The sequence below is a fragment of the Dama dama genome, chromosome 5 (assembly GCF_033118175.1).
Source record: "Dama dama isolate Ldn47 chromosome 5, ASM3311817v1, whole genome shotgun sequence".
NCBI classification, from domain to species: domain Eukaryota; kingdom Metazoa; phylum Chordata; class Mammalia; order Artiodactyla; family Cervidae; genus Dama; species Dama dama.
Window position 1 is genome coordinate 46,861,025 of NC_083685.1, and position 22,456 is coordinate 46,883,480.

The following is a 22,456-nucleotide window of genomic DNA, read 5'->3' on the forward strand; positions in this document are numbered from 1 at the left end:
CCAAGTATAATCAGTATTCAATTACAACATACTCTGGGGACTTGATGAACCTGTCTGACCTACTGCCATGCTAAAATGTTAGCAAACATAATTCGCATGAATTAGGCTGTTTATAGGTAGATAGTTAGGATGGGCAAATATTTTTATGATGTAAAAAAATACTTTAAAACAAAGAAACAAGATAAAAGGGCTTCCTTGGTGGCTCAGCAATAAAGCATCCGCCTGCAATGCAGAAGACACAGAAGTGGGTTTCATCTCTGGGTCAGGAAGACCCCCTGGAGGAGGGCATGGCAACCCACTCCAGTGTTCTTGCCTGGAGAATCCCAGGGACAGAGGAGTGTGGCAGGCTACAGTCCATGGAGTCGCAGTGAGTCAGACAGGACTGAAGCGACTGAGCTTAGCGCAGCACAAGCATGATAAAAGAGATTGCAGGCTTTACCACTATTTAGAAAAGAAAAAGGAATAAAGATAAGAGGGGAATTGTAGGCTAACATAAACAATGAATAAAGGAATAGAGTTAAGTTCCAGACGGATGTTGACAGGAATGAAAATTAGGACATTAAAAAAAATGTAAATTGTAAGCTATTGATTAATTTTCCTGTCCATGTATAGCTTGTTTCCTTCTTTGAGACAAGTTCTGCAGTACTTCTGAGTGAGTAAGCCAAATGTAAATGAGGCTATTGCAGCACACACAGAGTCCTACGAGGTGAGAAAATGTTATGCTAATAATCAAATAGGTCTCTGAAGGTCATGGGGAAAAAAGTACCGATGGGCCAAGACAGAGTTATCCACTTGTCTCTTGGACTTGTCAGAGATTATACTAATATTTAAGAAACCTAGATTGCTAATACTTTTTAGTATGTCTGTTTATATAAAATGAATAACATGTTTTTTTTTTCTAGGATAGCATTTCATGGATAGTATAATTATTTAGACCTGTAATAAATATTCATTACATCCATTATATTAAACAGGCATATCCCCACTATTAGACATTTACAAATATTTAATTTGGGGAACTTTTAGTGTAAAAGTGAGTAAAAAACTAGTTCACTGTGTTAAATATATATCCATTAATGGCCTTGTAGTTGTTTAGTTGCTCAGTCATGTCCAACTCTTTTGTGACCCCATGGACTTTAGACAGCCAGGCTCCTCTGACCATGGGATTTCCCAGGCCAGAACACTGGAGTGGGTTGTCATTTCCTTCTCCAGGGGATCTTCTTGACCCAGGGACCAAACCCAAGTCTCCTGCATTAGCAGGTGGATTCTTCACCACTGAGCCACCAGGGCTAGTCAATACCTAAGCCTTCCCAAGACATAATAGAGATGTGAATTTATTTTTTATTGGGAAATGCCTTCTTATTTGAATAGTAAAAGTAATGGAATATATGCACAGAGATACATATTTTATTCAGTTTGTCAATCAAAATTATGATATTAATATTTTTAATTTTGGGTATACATTGGCTTTGTATCATTTCTTAACGTAGCAACAATTATAAAAATTGTTCCAAATTCATAAAATACAAACAATAGTCAATGCATTCTTTTGAACTTTCTTAATCGTTAAAGTGGATCACATAACCAATTGTGCTGTTTATTTTATTCACATTTGAACTATAAATTCTAGCTTGCCTCATCTAGAAATAATTCTATATTTTTAAATTTCTTTTAACTTAATCCAAAGAAATACTTTTGATGCTATACAATTGACCAAAGACTTAACTACTTTGTGAATAGTTATTTTCAAGGAATGAAATTTGAGAAATTTCTCAGCAACTAAAGTAAAGGAAGTAATCAAGATAACCTTATGCTATTAAAATTTTTGTTTATTATATAGGAAATAATATCTGTACAATTTAAACTCATTCATTATATATGTATATATATGTTATATATATATATACACACACACACATATATTCATGAATTAAAATAGATAAGAAAATAATTCAATTTGATCTAGAAATATCATTCTATCAGGATTTTTAAAAAATTATACCAATGACTACCATTGTATTTAACATGGGTATTTAGAAATTAACCCCTTCTTTCAATGGTCAGAAATCATATTGTGTATATATGATTTTGTTCCTCTCCTAGAAGCAGATAGTCAGATTTAAAAGACTTGCCTGCAAATAATTATTTTGGAGTACAAATGTCACTGGTGGAAATGTGAGAAAACCATAGGGAAGAAAAGGCAGCCATCAAATGTGCATTTCTATCAGCTATCATGCTGGGCTAATGGAATTTAATCCCCTAGGGAAATTCTAAACAGTGGTATAAGATCACAACTTCAAATTCTCTCACTTGAGAGGAAGGGAGTTATATATTTAGCCATCAACTCCCAGAGTGATCTGAATCCCCTGATCATTCCCAGCACTAGGAGAGCACAGAGAACAGCCTTCTGTGCTTCTAGAAAATGTCCTATCGACCCAGGAGGCAGAGATTCACACTTGGAGACTTTGGAGACTAGCCATGATATAGGGAGCTACTTGCAGTACCGGGAAGGGCGTGGCAATAAATGTCTTCACTTTATATTGTTCAGGTCTTCCTCAGACCCTACATTAAATACACAGTTGTATTAATGTCACTGCTTCTTAAAGGTTGGTCACAACTTAAAAACAACAAGTTATAAGACAATGGTGAATAAGGAGCCCTACCTCTGTAATTGGTGCTGAGGCTACCCACAGCTCATACCCTTTATATTCCTCTTTTATTTCTCATACTAGATTTCCCTCAACTTGAGTCAGTACTTCAGCTGGCCAAGAGTGCTTTCCCATGAAATAAATCATACCTTCATGCCTGAGAGTTTTGATCCTTTGATTACCACGTCTTTGTCAGACTGCACTTCCTGCAATTGGCATGTAAGGTTTTAACTCAATAAAAGCATTAAGAGGTACCGTAGGAAATCTCCTTAGCTCCAGACATACGTTTCCCTGGCCCAGCACATAGCAGCCACCTGATCTCCTCGTGAAAACTGTGATCAGTTATCCCCGCCAGCAGAGTAGCTCCATTTCTGTTCCTTGTTTTGCTGGCCTGAGGGACTCAATGCAAAACAACTTTTTATTGCTGTCAATCACTAAGTTGTGTCCAATTCTTTTGCGACCCCATGGACTATACCCCTCAGACTCCCCTGTCCAAGGGATTTCTCAGGCAAGGATGCTGGACTGGGTTGCCAGTCCTTTTCTAGAGGATCTTCTCAACCCAGGGATCAAACCCAGGTCTCCTGCATTGGCAGCCAGGTTCTTTACCACTGAGCCACCAGGAAAGCCCCAATGTAACTTGAGTCAATAAATTTAAGTTTAGTGAAGTCCTTCATATGTTCTAGTATAAACATACCCCTCCCCTCAGCATCAGGACCTCTATTGCAGAGGCCAGAAGTTGCTCAATGAGGCAAAAATAAATCAATTGCATCACTAGGAACAATAGTGAGAGGGTACTCAGACAAAGCTATTCCATCTATAGGGAATATTGAGAGTATTAGGGTCAAGGGCTTTCATGGACATTTTGCTAATTATTGTACCATCTTCTCCATAGTTTTGATTGCCTTTCTAAGGTACTATTCATAATCCCATTGTAATAAATCAATTTGTTAGCCCAGGAGTAGATTTTCTGGCCAAGAGAGTGCAGACAGACAAGGAAAAGCCACACCCTTGTCAAAGCAAAACTTGCACCAGACAGTTAAACAGGCCCCCAAAGACCTTTTTCAAGACTATTTCAATAAAGAGAAAGACTGACTTAATCTCCACTGATATAAAAGATGGGAAAGATCATAAGCATTGGGATGAGCTCATGGAAAAGTATTGGAGAATTTTGTGGGATAGGGTTGATCTAAGGTGTGTGTCCAGCACATTGAGTTTTTCCTGGGTTTGCAAATCTTTTTTCTCTGTAATTAAGCTATTTGTGTTTGTTAAGTGTTGCCTCATGAAGTTAGCTCCCCTCTCCCTCAGAGACTAGGAAATCGGGGTGTTATCGCCTTTGATGTTTACATTTCAAAGAGATGGTTCCCAGGTCCTTGAGAAAGACATTTCCTGAGCTATAAAACTGACAAGAAGTTAGAAGCAGATTTACATACATTTCAAAGGAACAGAACAAGAATTTACAGTCCAGAAAGTTTTCTGAAGTAAACGCTCTAAGAAAAGGCAGGTCAGGGGTCTGTCGTTAGAAGAAACTTGTCTAAATCTGTTAAGCTGAGGGGAAATTTAAAGTCTCCTTGGTCACCCAGAATATGTATCAATCAAGCATGAGGATAAATTATTTACCCTTTGAGGATAGAAAGGATCCAGTGTAATCAATCTATCCCTGGGTGGCTAACTGAGCCGCTCAAAGGATGGTACCTTACCAAAGGTTTCACTTAAGGCTCTACTGCTATCTGTTGAGCATTCAGTGGTCACAGTGTCTATTACAGTCTCAATAAGAGGGAGTTTTTGTTGGGCCCAAGCATATTTACCAAGCCTGCTACTATGGTTATTCCTTTCAAGGAAGACTAAGGACAGAACATTTTTGTTGTTTTCTGAGTTGTTTGGTCAGCTATGCTTGTGCTAATAATTTTGTGATTGATTTTAATCAATTAATTTTATTAAGCCAATTTTAGGGATGGAGGTGTTTCAAAGCTGGATGGTAATCCCTTTAAGGGCTATGCTTTTACTCTGTTCATTTTGATTCCTGGGGAATATATTTTCCAAGTTTCAACTCAGTGTACAGAACCTCCCTACTCTTGACATTCTGGGAATCCTAAGACTTGTATCTGAGTTAGCAATAGAGCTTAATTAATTAACTAAATCCTAACACAAGAGAAATACATGCACATCCACCATTGCTTTACAGTCAAGATTTTTTTTTAACATTTTACAAATTTCTTCATAAGAGCCTAAACTCAGAATAACCTGAAAGTCCATAAGCAAGGGCTATGTAAATTTGGGAATATTAATAAATGAGACATTATATATCCATGAAAATATATGAACTAAAGTAAATAAAACCACTCAAAAGTGGGGATGGGTCACACAAACATTATGTCAAGTAACTGAAGTCAGATCCAAATGAGTACATGCTATATAACTCTAGGAAGATGAAGTACAAAGCAGCCAAAACTATTGCACTGTGTTAGAGTTCAGGATAATGTTTATTTTAGGGAAAGAAACAGGGAGTTGGGATTGGAACAGGCATGCAAGGGACTTCTAGAAGGCTGGAAAAGCCCTGTTCTTAATCTGTCTGTGATTACAGATGCATTTGTGAGAAAATCTTTAAGTTGTACTTCCTACTGTTTGATATACATTACAGTATGTATATTATGACTCACAATAAAATAATAAAAAGAACAAAAACTAAGATCTCACAGTTGTGCATGCAAATCATTATATCTCAAAACATAATTAAACTTTTCTCAGTACTTTGTAAAAATCGCTTAATTTGAATGTTTCTTTGTTCACCAAAAAGAATATATTATAATGTTATAAGAGTAAAATAAAGGGATATAAATTTTTCCTCATATGTTAACTTTTATTAATTAACTGTTCTTTCTGATACATTAATTTCTTTTTACTGGTCACTGAGACCTTTTCATTTTACACATAAAACCACTAGGTATGGTATTGCCTGTGGACACCTTAGAGATTATACTATAGATACTCATGACTCCAAATAGTTGGTGGGAAGAGAGATGAGAAAAACAATGATTTGGGTCAATGACATGATTATAGAACTAAAGTTTCCAACAGGGTTTCACATGGTCAACTTGGCTTCTGAAGCAGCTCTAAGGATGCAGTGAGAGAACAATACAGGAATAATAGAAGGAGTTAACTATCAGAAGCCCCTGCAAGTATCAAGGGAGACCTTGAACTATCTGTGCAAATATCAAGAATAACATTCTAACCAGCCAACTAGTGACTGAAAGATTTAGGTGCTCCCCGGTTCCCAGCTTATTTGGCTCATCTGAAGCTCTTGTTAGCAAATTTAGCTTTGCTGCCCAGTTCTTCAGCAGTTATGAGGATCTGGTTGTACTTGGTCAAGCACTGGGATAGGCAAGGCACATCAGTCTTCATCTGCCCAGTGCATGTCTTTGCCACAAGGTTGGCAATGAAGATACCTTCAGTTTCCCCAGAGTTATGAGATACCATGACGCCCCACGTATTGGACTGGGCCAGCTTGCACACCCAAAGAGACTTGGCTATGAGCTGATCTGGTACACTTTGAGCAGGAGGTAGTTGCATGATTTTTCAACCACAGACTTGGAAATCTGCTTCAGGCTGGTCACTGAGAGATCATTCCCCACCACCTGGATTCCTGCCCTAGCAGTGAACTTCTGCCAAGTTTCCCAGTCATTTTGGTTAAAAAGGTCTTTGATAGACACTGCTGGGGAGTTCTTGATGAAGGATTTATAAGGGTCTGACAACTGGTCAGGTGGGGGTACCTGCTGAGACCACTGGGCAACTTGACATCCAGGTCATACTTTCCTGACCTGAAGAACTGAGAGGCGGTCAAGCCCATGCCAATGACAACCTCAGGGGTACACCAGCTGTCCTGATCTCATTCTTCAGCAATTCTAGGGCTTCTTTATTTCCCAGGAGCAAATTTGCCTTCACCCTCCCACATTGGTGGCATCTTTTCCATATTTCTTTTTGATGATGTTCTTCAGGTTGTAGTAAACCTCTGCTCCGATGTGCATGGCTTCCCTGAAGTTTGTTCCACCAAAGGAGAGGATCAGAAACTCCTGTGTGGCCAACTTGTTTGCAGCATGAGAACCCCACTGATCACACTGACTTACAAATTGTCAGCCATGTCAGCAATATGGAGGTACAGGACACCCCTTCTCAAAATCCTAGCCTTACAGACAGCCAGGGTCCCTCCCCAAATTAAGTTAGCACAGATAATTTCCTCAATAGTACAGGCCAAGAGTATTATCTAAAGGAGTTTTATAAAGTTAACAGAACAAATTAATATTTAGTCCAATAAGTAAAACACAAGTCACAATTTTGAGTACAACTGTTTGAAGATTTTATGTTCAAACTTAATTGCTCACATGATAATATTTATTAAAGGTGAATAAAAATCACCTTAATTAAAGATTATATGTATTTATATATATTTTCCAGAGTCAACATTCTAGTTTATCTAAATACAAACTTCTTTATTCTTAATGAGTCTTTCCAATGTTTAGCATATTTTAAAGCTATCATAGGTTAAATTAGTAGTGGCTAAACTAAAAGGGAATTTAAAAATTTCAGCCTACTCCAAAGAGGAAAAAGAAAGACAGTGAATTGTTTTGTCTCAGAAAAACAAACCACCCCTCTAAGGGAACTAATTTGGAATCAAGGAAATAGGAAATTCACACAACAAAGAGAATTCATTTTAATTATCTATGTGAAAGTAAAAATTATTTCTATAGGAACAGGAAACTCATAAGTTTGAATAACATATTATGACATAACCTTTAGGGTGAACTCTATTTCACTATCACCCATATCCATATTTATTTTCTTCTAAAATTGACCTTGCCTTTATTTATATTCAACATAATGTCCCTATTATTCTTGCTTGGCTTCACATTTTACTATAAAATAAAAAGAGTGCTAGCCAAAATAAGGTATTATAAAAAAATGGAACTCCAGATTGCTAACTCTATTCAAGAAATCCCACTCATTTTAACCCAAAGTTCTGAATTAAATCATTGTTTATATTCTCCCATCTTACACATGAACTACAATGCTAATCAAACAGCATAAATATCACAGTTTTTTTAAAATACCAGATATCTTATAAGATAAACTTCATAGGAAGGTGTATACTATTTTTGAAAGCTTTATTTATTTTGCCAAAAACATACTCCTTGTTTATATGTTTGGCATCAACTGGATAATATTGAGATCATTTCTTTAGCTATTGAACATGAGGAAAAAAACAGTTTCTGCACCCTATCAACTTGATGCAAATATTACACTTTACAAAGTTTAAGAAGACATAGCAACATAAAGAACACTTAAAATCTATAATTTTTGACAAAATAAATCACAGGAGAAAATACATGCAAATAATGTGACAGACAAGGGGTTAATATCCATAATATACAAACAGCTAATTCAATCAAATATTAAAAAAAAAACACCCAAACTAATAAAAAATGGACAGAAGACATAAATAGACATTTTTCCAAAAAGGACATGTAGATGAATAATAAGCAAGAGATGCTCAATATCATTAATTATTACAGAAATGCATATCTACACCATAATGAGGTATCATTCCATACCATTCAGATTTGCTATGATCAAAAAGTCTACAAATAATAAATACTGGGGAGAGTGTTGAAAAAAGAGAACTGTCCTACACTGTTGGCAGGAGTATATGGAAAACAGTTTGGAGGTTCCTTAAAAAGCTTAAAATGGAGCCACCATATGATCCAGCAATCTCATTCCTGGTTATATATCAAGAAAAAAAATAAAAGCCTAATTCAAAAGGATACTTGCACCCCAAGTTTAGTGCAGCACTATTTACAATAGCCAAGAAATGGGAATAATCAAGTAGCCATCAATAAATAAATGGTTTAAAAATGTGAAATGGAATATTACTCAGCCATAAAAAAGAATGAATAGTATTATCTGCAGCAGAATGGATAGACTTAAAATATAATGCTTAGTGAAATAAGTCAGATAGAGAAAGACAAATACTCCATGATATTACTTATATGTGGAATCTAAGAAATAACACCAATGAATCTATAGACAAAACAGAAAGAGACTCATAGACATAGAAAACAAACTTATGGTTACCAAAGAGAAGAGAGAAGGGAGGAACAAATTAAGAGTATGGTGTTAATAGATATAAACTACTATATATAGATAAGCAACAAGAATTTACAATATAGCACAGGAAACTATATTCAATATCTTGAAAAATAACCTATACTGCTGCTGCTAAGTCGCTTCAGTCGTGTCCGACTCTGTGCAACCCCATAGACGGCAGCCCACCAGGCTCTGCTGTCCCTGGGATTCTCCAGGCAAGAGTACTGGAGTGGGGTGCCATTGTCTTCTCCAAAAATAACCTATAATGGAATATAATTTGAAGAAAATAACTGAATCACTTTGATGTGCACTTGAAACTAATGCAATGTCAAAAATGAGCTATACTTCAATTAAAAAAAAATCTTTCTGTGGTAGAACATACAGTAACTTAATTATATTGTAGACTTGTATACAACTGAGTTATTGAAGTGTACTTTGAATTTTTTATAGTTTCTGATAGGGAAATATGAGCCTAAATATTGGTTTGTGTTGCTTAAATGCCACACATTCACCTAAATGAAACACATCTCTAATTAAGAAGCAACTTAATAAGAAACAATTTTGATAAAAGAAATCAGGTTCCCCCACTAATTACCTTTAAATCTTACAGGACAGTGATCAAGAAAATGACTCTTACAACAGATAACCATAATGCTGAAGTACAGGCTTTGCATATAAAGTGATCTGTGTATGAGAGTCAAGGACAATCAGACTAGATTATTTTATCCGTCATCTATCTGTAAATTCTAAATGTTAATAGCTATTCAAAGCTTAAAATAGAACCTGCTATTGGGCTTCCCCTGTGCCTCAAAGGGTGAAGAATCTGCCTGCAATACAGGAGACACAAGTGACGCGGGTTCGATCTCTGGGTCAGGAAGGTCCCCTGGAGAAGGGAATGATAACCCACTACAACATTCTTGCCTGTAAAAATCCCATTTTACAGAGGAGCCTGGTGGGCTACAGCCTATGGAGTCTCAATGAGGTGGACACGGCTGAGTACACACAAAGCAAAACAGAAATCGGACAAGATGTCTAACATTATAACATCAATGTTACAGAATGCTTGTAAGGATCCCATTGGAGCAATATTTCCCAGTGTCTTCTGATAATCAGGAACAACCCTCAGTATATCACTCACATTAGAATCACTTTTTAAAAAAATCTGTAATATTTTATATCAGTCCATGTGTTTTCAAAATGTTTACAAAGAATCTCCCTCACTTAAAGGAATATCAGTTCTCAACCCCTTACAACTCATTTCAGTACCAAGTACAGAGAAGGAATATTAATTTAGTAGAATAAGTGAAAAGGTAAATGAATGAATAAATAAATACCAAGAGGTTGTTGTTAGTATAAAATTGCCAATATGTAATTAATATTTCAACAATTGTGAGCTTCATTTACTTTATTTTGAATTTATTGGAGATTTTTAGGAAAGACATTTCTAGATAAAGTTAGTGGCATATGAAATAAAATGCTTAGGAAGTAAATATAAATGTGCTATCACATTACATGTTGTTGCTCAGTCGCTAAGTTTTGCCCGACTCCTGACCCCATGGACTGCAGCACGCCAGGCTTCCCCATCACATTACATTACATATGTGTGTGTGTGTATGTGTTTTGTTCTTGTGCTATCTCCTAGTTAGCTTGGCTTTGAAAAATAATTATACCTATCTATTTAAAGTATAATTAATCCAGGGCATGTTTATGGTAAAGGATGTTGTGAAGAAAGAACAGTTTTTGAGGTTGGATTGGATATGTTGGATAACAGAGGTAGAACTTGCCCATAGGCTGTCTACCTACCCCATCATCCAACCCATTACCTGTAAATATAACCAACAGTCACCAGAAACAAAATTCTAAAAAACCCTGTGGTCAGCATCCTTCTAGGGAAACATGCCTGGATAATGGCAAACAAAATTCACCTCAGCTACCTATAAACAAGGACTGTCATCCAGAAATTAACAGATTTCAAAGGAAAATCAATATTATTTAAAGTGAAATTTCAAGAAAAATAATTTAGAAAATTGTTAAAAAGAAGTAGATAATTTAGTGAGAGAATATATTTTAAGAAGAGAATTTTAAAAACTAAATCAACAGCCTTGACATATTAAGGAGTTAACTTTTGAAAAAATTAACTTTTAGTCAAAAACAAGTTAATATTTTTAAAATGAGCCAATAAAATGGAATGCTTAGATGTATTAAAACATTTTTTAGAGAGAAAAAGAACTGGAAGAAAAAGTTTCTAACAGTTACTAACCACTAATAACACTCCTCAAATATACACATATATGTAAATAGAAAAAAAAGTTGAGACAGGGCTAATGAATATAGGGGTTCCAATTTTCATGTGAAAGGAGTTTGAGATTATCAGAGCAATAATGGAAGAGGGAAATAAATGCCTCAGAGAAGGGTTATCAAAGGCAGGAATAATCAGTGGTTTCAAATTGCAAGACACAAGTGAGTAGAAAAATGAAAGGGGTTACAATATGTTGATATGTATAAATAGGCTTTGAGAAAGCCAAAGATCAAAAAAAAGTTCACTAAAATAATAAGCAAGAAAGACTGATTATTTAAAATGAATAAGAATTGACTTTGTATAGAATCTCCACAGGAACTCTGATTAAATGATATAAAATTATTAAGGAATGCACCTGTATACACATTTTTAAAGTAACTAAATATTAACAAGATGAGGCAGAGAAATGATTTGACATATGAAATTTTGAGAGTATTTATTTCCTCTGCATCTTTCCAAGGAAAATAATTATATTTTTTAATCCAAGAAACGGGGATGACATACACTCTGTGAAAAACAAAACATTACTGAAAGCATACAATTTAAATATGAATCAAATTGAGAAAAAGAAATATTTTGAGCAAGTGATATGATAAAAGAAAATGAAATCTATTGTTTATTTTTCTTGGAATACTACTAATTGCTACAAATTTGATTTCATAAAATAACATTTTCTCCTCTTTTCAATATCTTTTTAAAAATTTGTTTTAATTGGGGGATAATTACTTTACAGTATTATGACTGTTTTTGCCATACATCAACATGAATTGGCCATAGGTATACATGTGTCACCCCTATCTTGAAACCCTTACACACCTCTCTCCCCACCCTATCCCTCTAGGTTGTCACAGAGCACTGGCTTTAGATGCCCTGCATCACACATCAAACTTACACTGGTCATCTGTTTTGCATATGGTAATGGACATGTTTCAATACCATTCTCTCAAATCATCCCACCCTTTCTTTCTCCCACTGAGTCCAAAAGTCTGTTCTTTTCATCTGAGATACAGACGTTTTCTTCTTTATGCAAGTCCATTTGCAATACTTGTTTCTACAACATCCAATAATCAACAAATCATAAATTAAAAAGCTGAGTGTCTTGGATTTTAATCTTTAGAGTCTTTAATCTTTACAGAATACTAGCAGTATTCTTACATTAAGGCTAGAGCAGAATATAATGTTTTAAGTCTTGCCAACTGAAAAAAAAAATGATATGACTGGCAGTGAATGAGATATTTGTGGAGTAAAAGGTTATATTGAAAGAAACTTAATAAGTATATACCACTCCTGAGTAATGAGTTAAGGGGAATGTTCTACACTTAAAAAATATAAGACTAACCAAAAAAGAAAAGTTTGTAAGATGAAGTAAGTTGGGAGATTGTATAAGTGTGCTAAAAAACCCATTTTTCAGAGCAGGGTGTCAACGGTCACTACCTAATTAGATAAATCAAGGAAGGAGGAACAAGTCTATATCTGCAAATATTCTTACAGATTCCATTCCAGTTTATTTAAGCAGAGGGGGATTTCTTAAAGAATTTTAGACATCTCAGAGCATTTTCAGGGGTGCTTGAGAGTCAATCCTGGATACTTCACAGCTTGGCACAAAGCAGTCAGATGCATGGAATCTAGAAAATAAGTAACCATGGTGTAGGGACTCCTCCAGCTCAGGCAATAATTAATGTCTGTGTCATCCATTGCTCTACACACATGACTCTCAGGGCTTGTCCCCCATGGAAGTGTCACACAGCTGCCCTTGAATAACTGAAAACCTTGTGTGCTTCTTAAAACAAGTGTATACCAGTCGCCAGGTGTTACTCATTTCTGCATCCAAGTTCAATAAGGAGGCATCCAATCAGTAAAAATGTCAGTCATATGCTTACATTCTAGAGACAAGTGATTCTCCAGAAATTCAGAATGTTAACTATTTGGAAATGTTATTTATTTATTTTTTTTTGCTTAAAACATAAAAAAAATTATTCTCATTGCTAGAGGCCAGAGGTCCAAAATCAGGTATCAGAAGGACTATACTTCCCATGAAGTCTCCAAAGGAGGATTCTTCTTTGTTCTGGTGGCCCCAGGCACTCTGGTAAACACAGCACACAAATCTCTGCCTCTGTGTCTTTCTTTTTAAAAACCATTTCTAGAAATTATTATAGAGACAAACATTACATAGGACTGTTCCCTAATTTTGTCCCCAACATTATTAGATATATCATTGACACATAACATATGTAAGTTTGAGGTATATGATGTGATCATTTGGTTCATTTACATAGTGCCAAATGATCACCACAATAAACTTTTAACACATTCATTCTCTTATATAATTACCATTGTATTGTATAGTGTAATTCTAACAGATGACATTATAAATTAATATCCCAAATATTTACCATTTCACTTAGGTATTATATGAAAAAAACAATTTCCTCAGTAGAATTTTATGTTAACTATGTTTTACTATACATATGTGTAAAACAGAATAAAGGGAATCTCACTTAAAATGGAGTCAGGAGGGCAGAAGAGGAAGCCCTCAGGCGCTACGATTCCAAGTCAGTGACAGACCTCAACAGGAAGCATTAATTTATAGGCCCTCATAGAAAGAATGCTCCTTGCCCAGCATCCAGCCCAGCCAAAGGGAAACAGCACACCATCCTGAACTCCTATTGAGTGAACCTTGGTTCAAAATAACCTCTCTGAATTTCCTTTTTTCTTTATGAAGTAGCATTCCTGTTCTTTGCTTATTAGACTTGCCACTGGCTTTTGCTATGGGTTGCTTGTCCTAAATTGCCATTCATTCCTCTGCTATTCTTGAAAATAATCCATTTTGTTGGCAAAACAATAATGTTTTGTTGTTGTTGTTGTTTTAAGGTAATAATAATAACAGGGTTCTGGAGCAGATTTTCTAAGCAACATAATATATACTCACCAATAAACTAATACTGACATCTCCTCAAATTAAAAATAATAACTATAACTACAGTTTATGAAATACTTATCTCCCAAGTATTTTTTTCTGTACCTTCTCTTGTTTAATTCCCATAGTAGCTCTCAAATCTAGGCACCATTAGTCTCACATTTAAGGAAAAAATAAAAAGCATTGAAACTAAACAAAACTTTCATATGGTAAACCCAGACAGAAAATGGCAGAACACGGACTGGAATCTAGATTCCAAAATCCAGGAGAGCACATACGATCCCTCCAAAACTCAAACACAAAGTCATAATGAGATTGCTAATTATCCAGTATGTATAGAGACCTTTTTGAATTAAGAAACCATATTGCTATCATGAAAAAGGTCTAAATTAGGAGGAAATTCTTAGCATGAACACACAAAAAATTAAGAATGGACATCTTTCATAATAATCATGCTAATCTATTTAGGATATTTAATACTTTATTGACTGTTCAATTAGACTTTTAATTAGGCATGAGCATATATTGATGATATATTGATTATTCATAAGGCCAGTGTTTCAGCTGGATAAACTAAGAGGGATTCAGCCATGATCAGATATATTTTGACATGTTTTATGAGCCACTGGAACTGATTACCAAGGGTATGCTTATACAAGGAATCTAGAAGTCTCCTTTGAGAGTGCTTATTCAAAGAAAGATGAGAATCAAGGCAAATAAGTATTGCTTAAGAAAAATAGCATTAGGTAAGAAACATGATTTAAAATGTGTATGTTTATTGCCTATTCTTCATTTCCCCAAAAGGTCTTGTGTAAGAAATCTAGGAAAATGATATGATAAATGAGAAGAAGAAGGAAAATATATATATATATATATATATATATGTATATATATATATATATATAAACATTTCACTGAATTATCTGGATGATATTGGCAACCAGTGTCTCAATTACTCTTCTGACACAAATGCAAACAACTGCTTGAGTGAGATTAATAAAATGTATCCAACTCTGTTCTCAAGGCAAGAATACTGAAGTGGCAAACCACTTCAGTATTCTTGCCTTGAGAACACCATGAACAGTATGAAAAGACAAAAAGATAGGAAGCTGAAAGATGAACTCCCCAGGTCAGTAGGAGCCCAAAATGGTACTGGAGAACAGTGGAGAAATAACTCCAGAAAGAATGAAGAGACAGAGCCAAAGCAAAAACAACACCCAGTTGTGGACGTGACTGGAGATGGAAGTAAAGTCTGACGTTGTAAAGAATGATATTGCATAGGAACCTGGAATGTAAAGTCCATGAATCAAGGTAAATTGGAAGTGGTCAAACAGAAGATGGCAAGGGTGAATGTTGACATTTTAGGAATCCATGAACTAAAATGGACTGGAATGGGTGAGTTTAACTCAAATGACCATTATATCTACTACTGTGGGCAAGAATCTCTTAGAAGAAAGGAGTAGCCCTCATAGTCAACAACAGAGTCTGAAATGCAGTTATTGGATGCAATCTCAAAAATGACAGAATGATCTCTGTTCATTTCCAAGGCAAACCATTCAATATCACAGTAATCCAAGTCTATGCCCCCCACCAGTAAAGTGAAGAAGCTGAAGTTGAACAGTTCTATGAAGACATAAAAGACCTTCTAGAACTAACACCCAAAAATGATGTTTTTTTAATTATAGGGGACTGGAATGCAAAAGTAGGAAGTAAAGAGATACCTGGAGTAACAGGCATATTTGGCCTTGAGTACAGAATGAAGAAGGGCAAAGGCTAACAGAATTTTGCCAAGAGAACGCACTGGTGATAGCAAACACCCTCTTCCAACAACAGAAGAGACTATACATGGACAACACCAGACCATCAATACTGAAATCAGATTGATTATATTCTTTGAAGCCAAAGGTGGAGAAGCTCTACACAGTCAGCAAAAACAAGACCAGGAGCTGACTGTGTCTCAGATCATGAACTCCTTATTGTCAAATTCAGACTTAAACTGAAGAAAGTAGGGAAAACCACTAGACCATACAGGTATGACCTAAATCAAATCTCTTAACGACTATACAGTGGAAGTGACAAACAGATTCAAGGGATTAGATCTGATCGACAGAGTGCCTGATGAACTATGGATGGAGGTTCATGACATTGTACAGGAGGCAATATCATCCCCAAGAAAAAGAAATTCAAAAAGGCAAAATGGATGTCTGAGGAGGTCTTACAAATACCTGAGAAAAGAAAAGTGAAAGGCAAAGAAGAAAAGAAAAGATATACACATTTGAATGCAGAGTTCCAAAGAACAGCAAGGAGAGATAAGAAAGCCTTCCTCAGCTATGGATGCAAAAAAATAGAGAAAAAAATAGAATAGGAAAGACTAGAGATCTCTTCAAGAAAATTAGAGATTCCAAGGGAACATTTCATGCAAAGATGGGCACAATAAAGGACATAAACGGTATGGACCTAACAGAAGCAGAAGATATTAAGTGGTGGCAAGAATACACAGAAGAACTATACAAAAAAGATCTTCATGACCCAGATTATCACAATGGTGTGATCACTCACCTAGAGCCAGACATCCTGGAATGCAGAATCAAGTGGGTCTTAGGAAGCATCACTATGAACAAAGTTAGTGGAGGTGATGGAACTCCAATTGAGCTATTTCAAATCCTAAAAGATGATGCTGTGAAAGTGCTGCAATCAATAAGGCAGCAAATTTGGAAAACTCAGCAGTGGCCAGAGGACTGGAAAAGGTCAGTTTTCATTCCAATCCCAAAGAAAGGCAACACCAAAAGCCGTTCTAACCACCACACAATTGCACTCATCTCACATGCTAGCAAATAATGCTCAAAATTCTCCAAGCCAGGTTTCAACAGTAGGTGAACCGTGAACTTCCAGATGTTCAAGCTGGATTTAGAAAAGGCAGAGGAACCAGAGTTCAAACTGCCATCATCTGTTGGATCATGGGAAAAGCCAGAGAGTTCCAGGAAAACATCTACTTCTGCTTTATTGACTATGCCAAAACCTTTGACTATGTGGATCAGAACAAACTGTGGAAAATTCTGAAATAGAGGGGAATACCAGATCACCTGACTTGCCTTCTGAGAAATCTGTATGTAGGTCAAGAAGCAACAGTTAGAACTGAACATGGAACAACAGACTGGTTCCAAATCAGGAAAGGGTACCTCAAGGCTGTATATTGTCACCCTTTTATTTAACTTTACGCAGAGTACATTATACAAAATGCCAGGCTGGATGATGCCCAAGCTGGAATCAAGATTGCTGGGAAAAACATAACCTCAGATATGCAGATGACACCACCCTTATGGCAGAAAGTGAAGAAGAACTAAAGAGCCTCTTGATGAAAATGAAAGAAGAGAGTGTAAAAGTTGACTTAAAACTCAACATTCAGAAAACTAAGATCATGGCATCCGGCCCCATCACTTCATGGCAAATAGATGGGGAAACAATGGAAACAGTGACAGACTTTATTTTTGGGAGACCCCAAATCACTAGAGATGCTGACTGTAGCCATGAAATTAAAAGACACTTGCTCTTTGGAAGAAATGCTATGACCAACCTAGATAGCATATTAAAAAGCAGAGACATTATTTTGCCAACCAAGGTCTGTCTAGTCAAAACTACGGTTTTTTTAGTAGTCATGTATGGATGTGAGAGTTGGACCATAAAGAAAGTTGACTGCTGAAGCATTGATGCTTTTGAACAGCAGTGTTGGAGGAGACTCTTAAGAGTCCTTTGGACTGCAAGGAGATCCAACCAGTCATTCCTAGAGGAAATCAGTCCTGAATAGGTATTATAATGACTGATGCTGAAGCTCCAATATTTTAGCCACCTGACGTGAAGAACTGAGTCATTGGAAAAGGCTGTGATGCTGGGAAAGATTGAAGGCGGGAGGAGAAGGGAATGACAGAGAATGAGATGGTTGGATGGAATCACTGACTTGATGGACATCAGTTTGAGTAAGTTTGGGAGTTGGTGATGGACAGGGAAGCTTGGTGTGCTGCCATCCATGGGATTGCAAAGAACTGGACATGACTGAGCGACTGAACAGAATTGAACTGATCGATTTCTGTAGGGCAGTCACTTGAGAAACCCAAAATCAGGGGATGATTATCTGTAAAGATAAGACTTGGTAATATAAGGATGGATAGTCAAGTTGTGTCATCTTGTTTCAAGAATATAGAATCCAGGCTCACCACTTGTTAAGCAGAATAGGAGGCAATATTTTGCAGTCAGAGCAAAAAATAAGGCAACAGTTGCCTCAGTTGTGGTAAGACAGTTGTGATAAAACTTAATATGGAACACTCAGGTTCCATGTGACAGTCTTAAAAGATCATATTTATAAACATATGCTGAGAATTTCCTGCATCAGGGCATTGAATTTGTTGGGGGCAAGAGTTAATGCAATTGTGTGGATTAAGTTGAAGTGTACCAAATTCTTTTGTTAATGCCGATTGTGACTATATACTTTTAACAGCCGAACTTGGATATTCTAGAAAAACATAAGCTGTGCATTCAACTTTTACTTTACATTGGTTTGGCAAACACACTGGACTATTTATTTAAATATGAGATTTCTTTTTCTTCCTTTTAATCCTTTCAAATAAAGACCTTTGTAAAAGACAGAATAAGTGAAAAATGACTAGAAAACTTTCTATGTAACTTACTTTAACCAGTTCACTTACTCATTGAAAGAGCAGATAACTAAAAAGTCAACAGAGAAATGATGATGGTTCATAAAAATACAGATGTCTTCATTTGAATGCAATTGTTAGAAACATGGAAGTTTAATAACCCCACAGATGGTCCTCAAATTAAGCACATTTGTGGTATTTAAAACCAACCAACACTGATAAATAAAAAGAGTGGAATTACTCCATATGAAGAAAATAAAAAGTTTATCATCAAGTGTTTATCTTGTTAACCTCTTATTAACTCTGTGTGACGTTTGGTTTGCATCATTTATTTTTTCACACCACTCATTTTTCACACATTTATTCATTTCTTATATATGCATAAGTACTGTCCTAGGTGATACATTTAAAAAAATACAAGACACAAACCTACTTGAAAATTGTTTATTATCTTATTTGGGTGCTTCAGTGTCAGCTAAGTGTTCCCCAATAAGTATACTGTCTTGCAATATTTTTTTTTTTTTTTTTCTTTTTGAAGAAGTCCTTTAAGAATTTTTAGTTGAAGGATAATTGCTTTACAATGTTGTGTTGGTTTCTGCCATACAACAACGTGTCAGTCATAACTATATGTATTTATCCCCCTCCTCGTGAGCCCCCTCCCACCCCCACATCCCCCGACCCCAGGTCATCACAAAGAGCCAGGCGGGGTTCCCTGTGTTATATAAAAGCTTTCCACTCGCTATCCATTTTACACATTGCGCTGTACATATGTCAATGCTACTTTCTCAGTTCATCCTACTCTCTGTTTCCCTCGCTGTATACACAAGTCCATTCTCTATGTCTGGATCTCCATTCCTTCCCTGAAGATAGCTTTATAAGTGCCATTTTTCTAGATTCCATATATAGGTACTAATATATGATATTTGCTTTTTCTCTTTCTGACCAACTTCACTCTGTATAACAGGCTCTAGGTTCATCCACTTTACTACAACTAACTCAACTTCATTCCTTTTTATGGCTGAGTAATGTTCCATGGTATATAGGTACCACAACTGCTTTATACATTCATCTGCCAGTGGATATCTAGGCTGCTTCTATGCTTCTTGGCCATTGTAAATAGTCAGCAATAGTGATATTCCTTTTTTTTTAATTAATAAAAAGAATTTTAATTTAGAACATGTGTGCCCATGTTAAGAAACATACTGATGCTTTAAAAAGAGAAGCAAATTGACCTTCTGGCCTCTTTCTTTCCCCTCCTTCTTTCTAGTTAGTAAGGAGATGGGATGATAAAAGCTGGAATAACAATGCATTGGAAGCCATGTTGTAAAGGGCAAGTGAACGATATAAAAGGAGTTCAGATGCCACACCAGTAAAGTGGTTATATTGGCCCCAAATTCTACATGAAAGGAAATAAAATTTTATTAAATTTCATCCCTTGCTATATTTGAGACTTGTGAAAAATTGATTTTTATTTTAACATATGTAGAGATAAGTCAATAATTCTTAACTTTATTAGCTTTGAACATATTTATAATAAAATTTCATAATTTACACTTATTCTGAAACTAAGTTCATTGATAATTTTATGAACACTTAATTTAAAAGTATATCTTATCAATCAGATTATAATGTAAGGATAATAGTAAGAAAGGTGATTTGTTTATTAAAAATGTATTTCAAGATATAAAATTTGAGCAAGGCTACATTAGAAAAAAAAATGCAGTAGTTTGATGCTTGGGGATACATAAAATAATTTAAGACTAGTAGAGCTGCTCCATATAAGAAACAGAGAAAGGAAAGTAGGAAAGAAGAAAGGATGGAGGGGAGGAAGGAAGGAAAGAAGGGAGGGAGGAACAGAGGGAGGGAGAGGTAAACAAAAAAATTCAATTAAAAACAATAAAACAAAGACTGTATGAAAGTTGTGAGGCATACATTGGTGTCAGTATCAGATTATATTTGAAAAGCAATGGAAACAAAAATAATAGTTTTAGTATATAACTTACATACTATAGATTTATCATTTTTGGATAAAAAAAAATATGTAGACAAAAGTGATATTAAATATATTAAAACATTCTATTAATGAATTTCAATATAATCTCAACTTTTCTTGAGTCACTGCTAAATTAATATTATTTAAATTTACTTACAAAATAATTTTGTTGATAACTCTCTCAAATACCATGTTAAAACATTTGCAGTTTCTTTTTTTACAGTGAAAACACTATCAATGTAAAATTATTTTCAAATAAACATGTAGCTGCAAATGTACATGTAATTTATAGGTATATGTAATTCGTTCCAAAGAAATGAGCATGAAAGTCTTAACTGGACCCAAAAGATTTTATAACTCAACTCCTTTTGTCATTCTCATGTCATAAAGTCATCTTCTACATCAATTAATTCTTCCTCCAAATGTTTGGCTAACACATTCCTCATTCACTTCAAATAAATTCAATATTTAAGGTTCATGCTGACTTAGAATCATAATTTTTGACAGCAACCAAAAAATAATAGCAAGATGCTTCCAAATCAGTTTAAGTACGTCCCTATCAAATTTCAACCAGTATTGGAAACTAAAAGTTCTCATGACTAAGACTATTCTATTACATACAGGTTTTAGTAATTCCCTGATTATTCCCCACACTTTAGTGAGATACACCTCATTTCCATGTAGCCCAAGACAGATTTATTTTAACTCTGCAAATATATCTAAAAAATTTATCATGCCATTTGCTATATTTTAGTTTCAATTTTTAATATTTCACTGAAAAAAAACAACAATGGTGAAAATATTTTTAAAAGTTTCTTTGAAGTATCACTGTAGCTCAAAATGGTAATAAAAGGTTACTAAATAATCTATCATTCCAGAAATTACTATACGTTTTACATTGATTATTATGATACATTATGCATTAATAGCTCAGTAACTTCATTGATTTTTGAAGTCTTTTTCAAAGTTCTTGGCAACTAAGTGCTATTGATGAATAATGCAATAAATTGCTAAAACACCTGGCGTTTCTTTTTTAAGTTGGCTGTAAAGCTGTGTTACCCACTAACCCGAGTTAGTGTTCCATCTGTTGTACAAGCAGTGTCATTGGAAGAGGGAATTTTTTTTTTCTGTGAACTGATTTTAAAGGTTTCAAATATTGACAAACTCTGTGTACCACAGTCTGTTATTTTAAATGACATCTCCTCTATTATTTTTTCATTCTTTTTGAAGTGTGTGTATGGTAACCTCAGCTTGTTATATACTTCATTTACTTTTGCTTTCTCATTGATTTATATAAAAACAGTAATTTTGTTCAATGAAAAGAAATAAATTATTACATTTGAACTATCACCACAATACAAATTACTTAATATACAGTTGGCAAGATAAATTTTTCTCTAATTTTGTATTGTGTGCATGCTCAGTCATTTCAGTCACGTCTGACCCTTTGAATTCCTATGGACTATAGACCCCCAGGCTCCCTTCCATGGGATTCTCCAGACAAGAATATTAGAGTGGGTTGCCATGCACTCCTTTTGGAGGATCTTCCTGGCCCAGAGATTGAACCCATATCTCCTGAGTCTCCTTCATTGCAGGCAGATTCTTTACCCGTTGAGCCACCTGAGAAGCCTTAATATTGCATAGTTCATCACATTTTATATTATTTGTACTTCATATAAGAAAGAAAAGAAGTCTTGATCATTCTGGATTTAAGACTTTTTGAACATCCCAATGAAAGTACAATACTTTTCAAAACTGTCTTTAAATATGAAAATTGTGTGGTCAGTGTCTCTTTTTTAAAATTTGCATTCACTC

At 35.3% G+C, this 22,456-nt stretch overlaps 1 pseudogene; it reads right to left on the bottom strand.

Moving 5' to 3' along the window:
• Positions 1-5,933: 5,933 nt before the first annotated feature.
• On the bottom strand, positions 5,934-7,466 carry LOC133055534 (alpha-enolase-like; annotated as a pseudogene).
• Between the last annotated feature and the right edge of the window lie 14,990 nt (positions 7,467-22,456).